Source organism: Bradysia coprophila, unplaced genomic scaffold, assembly GCF_014529535.1.
Source record: "Bradysia coprophila strain Holo2 unplaced genomic scaffold, BU_Bcop_v1 contig_94, whole genome shotgun sequence".
Lineage (NCBI taxonomy): Eukaryota > Metazoa > Arthropoda > Insecta > Diptera > Sciaridae > Bradysia > Bradysia coprophila.
In genome coordinates, this window is record NW_023504022.1 from 5757933 (window position 1) to 5766626 (window position 8694).

Consider the following 8694-nt stretch of genomic DNA (forward strand, 5'->3'; position numbering starts at 1 on the left):
CATATCAAAGGTAACAGAGACTGAGACTCGTTATACTCGTTACAAACCAAAAATGCATTTCATTCCTTCCGCACACAAAGTATTTTGTTGTTAAATTTAGTAACTTTGTAAGTGAAGGTACAGTACTGATTTTACAGACATTTTAAGCTTAAAATTGTGAATAGCAATCTGTATAACTGAATGGTGTTATAACGCAGAGCCGGGAGTCATATTTCAGAGTAAAGTTTCCGAAGAAATGTGAATCGCTAAAATATATGTCCACTGAAGAAGTAATGAAGAATATAGTGAAGAAGGCAGCGGATGTATCTATGTTCGCTGTAATTCGTAAGAGTTCAAGCGTGAGTTGAATTTTGATTTTCGAAACCTTTATGAAACATTACCCAGAGCTCATTGTCTCCTATTTGTCGTCGTGGCGAATAACAGTTGACTAGTTTCACTAGAAAAGATCTTCATCCAGCAGGTAATTGAATTTGATCACGATCGTGTGACACCATGTGTGGATTGGTGATGCTAATTTAAAGTGGCAACAAAGGTAAATTGAGAGACATTTTCCTCTGAAATCCATTGATGTAAATTTTGAAATTGGCAACAATTTCGAGGTGAATTTATACGCATTCGTATCTTCGGTCGAGCTGACTTAGTGCATTCCAATATTTGACCGCATTAAATTTTCCATCCTGACCACAACAATGATTTTTTTCGTATAGTAGTACAACCTTGAAGCTGTTGTTGAATCAACAGCAATTTGAAAATTTGCAAAGGGGTTTACTATTCTTGGAATATCTTGACCTGCCTTATAGAACATTAGCTAGAAATTGTGTATTAACATTGGCACAGGAGGTAAATCTCGCAGTTTTATTTTATCATTTTGCGTGTTGTGCTAATTGGACTCTTCCGAACGAAAACGAAAATAAATCGTTAATTGGCGCTAATTGTTTTGTTTTCATTCCTAACACCATCACCAGACACGCGTTAAAACGCTTTTTTCGAACATTTTGTGTAATTTGATAGTAGATTTGTTTGCTGTTTTTCAATTAACATTTAATTATATTATAATGGAATATGAAGCTATGCAAATTATGAATTATTGAGTCTAAGTCTGCAGAAATACGATACGAGTATTTGATGAGTTAAAAATAATTTTACAGGACATTGTAGGCAGATTGAAAGTGATGACACGTACTATGTGTGATATACCGAGGTGATTCTAATCTTAGAATCTAAGATTCTTAGATCATTGACTGCGGAGTTGGCGATACATATATCTATTAATGGCATGGTAGAGACATCAAATCAACAATAAAATATATTCCCTAAAGTCTCCGCAGGTCTAAGGTTTTTTCTCACACCCAAATTTCAGTCAGCTGAAAGATGAGTTGAAAAACTGTTTGCACAGCTGAAGCGCCCCATACTAGTCCATGTTCCCAGCACCTTAAATTCTTTAAGATTTTTCTTTGTTTGACAAAACCTTTTTTTTTGAAAAAAGGAAAATTGTTTTTCCAGACAGAAAACCTTTAAAAATGAATTTGCGAAAACTTCATCCAGCTTATATGAAAATGAAATTCAAGCCACATCCGATCCGAATGATCGATGGCTCTATGGAATCGTTAGTCTCCCGGACAATTATGTGGAACAACTTTTTAGCCCCGTACGAAGTACAAAGGGGCTTATAGGATTACGATGCCGTGTGTAATTGATGGAATTCGAAGCAGACGGTAAGGGCAAAGTGTTTGCCTATGTTCATAGATGACGAATCCGCAATAAAAATTTTGTCTGTCCGTCTGTCCGTCTGTCTGTCACGTCGATATCTTGAGTAAATCAAATCCGATTTCAAAAAAAAAAAAATCCCTGAAAGATAGTCAAAATACAGTGGGTTCATTTTAGTTCGGAACATATTTGAAATTTTTGAGAGTTCTAAAAGTCATCGATGTTCCCAGTCAATAAAGCGTTTCCAGGTTATGATATTTTGGCACAAAATTTGAAAATCCCATAGCGAATTCAAATTTCGCGCCAAAATATCATAGACCGGGAAGAACTTAATTGACTGGGAACCTCGATGACTTTTAAAACTCTGATAAATCTGAAATTGTTCTTTCTAAAGATGAACACACTGTAGTGAGGCTAAGTTCGAAGATGGGCATATTCGGGTCGGCCCTTCGTGAGTTAGGGCCACCTAAGTGATTTAAGGTCTTTTGGTGATATTTACGGCAAAAAAAACGTTGGAAATGTAAATGAAACGGCAAAAGATAGGTAATGTCGATACCGATCCAGGAAAAAAAAGTTTATTAAAATCGGGTGAATGGCCCGTGAGTTAGGGCCCTAGAAGTGAAAGGCTACTCGGCCCTAAGTGTATTTTGCATATAACTCGAGTAAATTTCATCCTTTTTTCGTAATTTTTGTTTCATTTGAAAGGTAATCGAAGCATGAATATAATGTGACGAAGAACGTTTTAAATTTGGGTTCTTGGACTGAAGCCGCTCCTCGGCCCTAAGTGTATTTTGCATATAACTCGAGTAAATTTGATCCGATTCTCCTAAATTTTGTTTCATTCGAAAGGTAATCCAACGAGGAATAGAATGTTGTTGAAAAAAAATTAAAATTTGGGTCCTTGGACAAAGGCCGCTCCACGGCCCTAAGTGTGTTTTGCATATAACTCGAGTAAATTTGATCCGATTCTCCTAAATTTTGTTTCATTCGAAAGGTAATCCAACGAGGAATAGAATGTTGTTGAAAAAAAATTAAAATTTGGGTCCTTGGACAAAGGCCGCTCCACGGCCCTAAGTGTGTTTTGCATATAACTCGAGTAAATTTGATCCGATTTACCTAAATTTGTGTTACATTTGAAAGGAACGTCGTACGGGGCTTCGTAATTGCGCTATGCGCAATTTATAAGATGTACACATTTCATAATAATTTGACTTCAACTACGGTGACAGACGCACTAGGGTCACGTGCGCAATAGATGTACGGGTTCGTACGGGGCTCAGTCGCAGCAAACGCTCCGACTGTTCTGACGGCTCGTTTCTTGTTGTCTTTTTATTTTTGGCAGCAGAGTTGAAAAAGTTTGCTGTGTCGTATGTGCAGGTTTATAGTGCTTAGAAAGACGCTGCGATACATACCCAAAAAAGGTCAAAAGGTCCGTGTGTGGAAGCGCTGGACATTGAAAATCAGGGCTCAATCCATTTAAAAGTGGAAAATTTTGTAGCGTGGGCAACAAATTTCTCGGTTCCTGCTAGTCCTACAGCTTTTTGATGTTCTACAAAGTTGTAGGGAATAGCTAACTTAGTAACAAAACTGGGGCCTGTAATTTTTTAAGCTTCTAAATTTCTCGAGATATTAGTAAAAGTTCACAGCTTTGTTGCCCACGCTACCGTGGATTGAGCCGGTTTTCGGTTTCGGAATCTCTTGGACAGCAGCGACCAAACAAGTTTGACAATGTATAGTAGAGAGTAGTCCACCAGGAGTCCAACGATACTATGGAAGCCGTTGGCCGTCGCTGTCCAAGGTTGTGACAGGAAATTGAGAAAATTTGACTCCGCTAGCGAACTTCTAAGGGTCATCTGCCGCCATAAAGCAGCTAAAAAACGAAAAACATATCAGACCTCGTTACTACGGGTCTCTACTATCCAATGAGACCAAACACGCGTGGGTAGAGACTCGACGAATGTATTTTTTATTAGTAAATGTGACACTCAGCACGTCTATGTGAAGAATAATTATGGAATGAAAAAAAATGCCAGAAAATTCATTCCAACAGTCTTCATCCTCTTTCTTCGCCGTGAACGTGATAAAATAGTAAACGGGAATTCAATCTACTGAATCTATATATAATTTTCATTGTCAAGCATTGGAATAAAGTGTAAGTGTATTGTTTGACATGAATCTACATTATAAAATATAAATTTCATCCAGAGTAATTTTCAAGCTTCTTGAAATCAGCACTTGTTGACTGATCTGGTTTTGGCGGGCCTGGTGGTCCTAGTGGTCCTGGTGGTCCTGGTGGTCCTTTTCCATCTGGTCCTGGTGGTCCATGCGGTCCAAACTTATAAAATCCTTCGTAGTCTGGAATGTATCTCCCGCTATTATCCGGTATATATTGACCACTATTGTCTGAGAAGTATCTCCCCCTATTATCCGGTATATATTGACCCCTGTTGTCTGCATGGTAGCTGCCATCATCATATGCATATGTTGCGCAGTAACTACAGATGAGTTGGATCTGAAATGCGATATTGTTGTTAATTTTAAGATTGTTCGTCGTTCAAATAAACTATCGAACGGATTATCATGTCAGTGACGTTGTTTAGAATCATGTAAAATTTTTGCTCTACAATTTTTCTATGAAAATTTATTATTTTTGAGAAAAATACCAAGGTGAATATAAATATATGATGAATATAAATGGAAGTCCCACTAGAAGATGAATGAATGAATTTCTGACATTTTTCTGACGACAAATAAAGGACGACAAATCAACGTCCTGGACATTCAATGGAACACGGTAGTGCTAAAATTTGTCCACTTTCAGTACTCTATTTAGAGTACCACTCATGCTTGAAGTGCGTTGAACACGGTGATGAAAATAAGCATGTGCTCAAATCACTCAACCAACCATCAGGTACGGCTCGTGTAAGCGGCTCATTACTCCGCTTCAATAGATTAAGATTGGCTCGTTCGGTATGTGTATTTTATGTAGATGGAAGCACAGGGTTTCGGTGGGTTTTGAAATTAATTTTCTCTATGTTGACCACATTGTCAAACGTATGTCCCAGGTCTTTATTTTATGTTAGGCGAAGTCCTTTTCGTGGCAACGAACGTGTAGAAAACAAAAATCAAAACGCACCAGAAACCGGTGGCGATCCACGTGTCACCGGACAATACATAAACAAGTTCCTTAATCCATAATGATTGCCCTATGAAGAATATTTTTTAATTAATATTGTCAACTTAACCTCACCTGTGACTCAAGTTTTTGTTTCGTAATTTTTTTGGTTCAATTTTAGTTTGGTAAAGTATCAGGTTATCAGCTATTCGCCCGGGCAGTCGCTGTCGCATAGTCATTCCGTTTTTTTTTTATTGCATTTACTCACCACGAGTATTACTCCAAACTTTAGCATCATTTTAATATCAGATGCAACACTTCAAATACAAAAGTCGTCTATACTGAATTCGTCAATTGGTTTCCAAAATCTACATCAAACACAAAAAATAAAATTTTGAATTTCAATCGCAGCATTAGAAACTCATGCAATCCATTTTTTACTTTAAATTAAGATGTAATAATAGCAAACAAATCACAGACTACTAACCACAGTACTATGAATACGAAAAGCAAAAAAATAGGCTCCGAACTGCCGCCCGAGGTACTCACAAGGAACTGGCTAAGTTTGAAATTTTCCTCAGAATTTATATCACCTTCTCAGGTCATATCTTAAACTAAGTTTTATTATATACTGACAAATCGATGACCAACTAGAATAGAACCATTAAACAAAAGGTCGACGATAGAAGTGAAATATTGAAATTTGATAAATCCATTCTTAGCGCAGTTTGCACAAAACATTTTTTTATGCACATCACTCACCAACTCAACATTGGCTCATTTGAACACACCCAGATCTAAAACGTTTCGATGATATTTAACGTTGTCACTTAATGTTTTCCGCATTGAAGAAAACACTAAAATTCAAATTCATTTGCATAGCGTGAATGAAGCAAATGTCTATTCTTATAATTCAGACGACTTGTGTCATCAGACACGCCTTTCTTTACGAAGCTTAGTAACAACAAAAAAGACCCAAATTATTACCGGCGCCCACCCACATCGAAATTCAAATTTTTGATAAATTATTAGCAATGAACGATTTGTTTTTTTTAGCAATGAACGATCTAAACAGCCTTAAGGTGCACAGTGATTATGCATATCTGTCCACATTTTGACGAGTGGGTGATTGTGATCCTAACAGAGGTGCATATCATTTTTTATGTGTCGATGCAAATCAACTCCTTCTCAGAGCTGAAGCATAATGTTAGCCTTACCACACAGAGACATACTTTCTTCTCCTTCTTTTACAATACATTGTGAACCCTTCGATATGTGAGGTGGTCTTCCTGCAGAAAATGTATTTCTGTGCAGTAGAATCATAATCCATTTATCATTCCTCAAACTCGAACATAAAAACCTCTTACAGTTCTTTAGGGTATATACCAGCTAGGTTCATGTTAGGACCTTGCTCAGAAACGAAAATGTTCAGTTAGAGTCCATCCGTCAATTGGTAAATCTCTTACGAGCAAAATTTGCGTGGAAACATCGCTCTTAGTATTTTTAGATTCTTTAAGGTTTTCCGAGACGCTTACTTTCACTTCCAGTCATTTTCATTTAGATTTAAAAGTTATTAACACTGACTTAGAGCAGATCTACGAATTTCTGTCTTCTGAATGCCTGACGTGAATGTACATATCTATACAGAGATTCAGTCAAGTTACCTGACCCGCCGCCAAATTGAGAGCTATTTCGTTAAACTTCAGAGCTTTTGATTGCCCGGAGAGAAGATTTTCCTAACAATTTTAATTACGAGGAAAATATTTAAGATCAAGAGATCGATCCTGCTGTTTACGTGTTATTATGCTCACGGCGTGTGGAAAGATTATAAAGTTTTTCTTCGAAAGGTTTCTTATCAGTCATTGCTTTCTGTTATCCTTATCAATTTTCATGGGCGTATTGAAGTAGGAAAACGCAGACAAACGAACTGATTTCGTTTTTTTTCTGCCGATCTCAGGTGCTGATAACATTTTACGAAGACCTAATTCTTTAACCTCAATATAGTTACAAGCACTTCATCGTACCGAATACGGAAAGACATATTTGGTAGCCTTAAGTGATGCGGAACTGTGGAACACGAGCTATTTTCATGTGTCGTCGGGGCCGAAAACGGAAGCATGTTATAGTCATTTTTGTACCTGATTTGCACGATTGATTTTAGGCAATTTCGCGAGTTGTAGGCCGAACGGAGTGAGCGAAAGTGCCTAAAATCAATCGTGCGAATCAGGTGCAAAGGGCCGAAAACTCGAGAAAAACATAGCTAACGCCGACCCGTACGAAACACCTATTCGTATCAAAAGCCTTTAATGTGAAACTCTTCATTTTCTTCTCTGCTGAAAAACTATTCTCCCTTTAAAATCACTTACATTATCCACTCTTTGCCTTGTTATCATATACAATTAAATTGCCGGAGGCAATATAGACAGCCCCGTACGAAGTCAAATTTCATAAGTTTCTATTTAAACAGCTATATACCGCTATATTTAACTACATTTCACTATAAATAAACATTTCACAGAGGAATATATGCTATTATATAGCTCTATATGCCTGTATATAGCTCAATATAGCTGTATATAGGTATATATAGATGTCCGTATATGGAATCCCTGAAACCCCACACACATCACAAATTATTTCCATGTTAACAGAAACTCTCTAAGCATCATTTTTCCCACTTTATATCACTTTTAATAAAATCCAATATGGCCGCCGGCAGCCATTTTGTTAGGAGACCGGAAATAGTACCGACGCTTTACATTCGTTAATACCTTTCAAACAAAAAAAAAATCATGAAATTCGGTCAAAATTTACTCGAGATATTGACAAAATACTCCACGTTCACTGTACGGCCGAGTAGCCAGATAAGAGCTCACTCCAAGAGACCTAGCTCACGCTCCGGAGAACATAATTTCATAAACTTTTTTTCCCTGATTGGTACGGTCAATACCTATCTAATAAAGCTAAAACAGACGAAATATGTTCAAATGTGGCCGACCTACAAGCAAAAACTGCTTGCCGCCCTGTGCCTGTTCCACACCAAGGGGTCTAACTCACGAGTCGGTCATCCGATTTCCATAAACTTTTTTTTTGTCGATCGGTATTGTAAATACCTTTTATTTGACGTATCACTTACAAGTTTAACGTTTAAATGTCCGGAGATATCTTCGAAAAACCGTAAAGCACTTATTGGGCCACAGCTCGGGAGGGGTCGATCCAAAATCACTCATCTTCGAACTTAGCCTGTCTTTTGACATTACCATACGGGAAAAAAAAGAATTTTCAAAATCGGATGCGTTTTACTCAAGTTATCGTGCAGACAGACAGACGGACAGACGGACAGACAGACGGACATTTTTTTTTCGCGGATTTGGCATATCTAGACAACCACAATAGGTTTCCCCTTACTCAGGGAGTCCAATTCGACGTGTTACAAACGTAACCTATAAGACCCCAGTACTTCGTACGGGTCTAAAAATCAAAAATCTCCCTCATTTTCGGCCCAAAGCATGAAAAATAATTGGAATATGTTTCAGTGGGAAATATTTTCTCGTCCAACAATCGTCAGTCATCCTCGTTTGTCATCATTTAGAGTAGTTGTATCATAGATCCGAGGATGGATTCGACACTCATAAAAACTCTTTGAGAATGTCACTCCCTAATGTGTTCGATTATTCCAAAAGATCAACCAAAATATCTTTGGATCAGATGATTACAGGTTCAGGTCAAGTTAAAGTCGACCTGTCTCGAGCCACAACCAATCAGAAAGTGTTTTTTGCAATTTCATATAGTTGGTCAAGCCCTTGGGTGAAACACTTTTCCGCTTCAATTCGTAGTTTTCTCCAGTTTTCCATCAGCCACGTAATAATCAA

The 8694-nt window shown here is 37.6% G+C and overlaps 1 long non-coding RNA gene across 1 annotated transcript; it reads right to left on the reverse strand.

Moving 5' to 3' along the window:
- Positions 1-3592: 3592 nt before the first annotated feature.
- Positions 3593-5404, reverse strand: LOC119085109. The gene is made up of 3 exons (XR_005089232.1): positions 5310-5404; positions 5091-5190; positions 3593-4219 (listed from the first exon to the last, which is right to left on the reverse strand). It is a non-coding gene; the product is annotated as an uncharacterized LOC119085109 (long non-coding RNA).
- Between the last annotated feature and the right edge of the window lie 3290 nt (positions 5405-8694).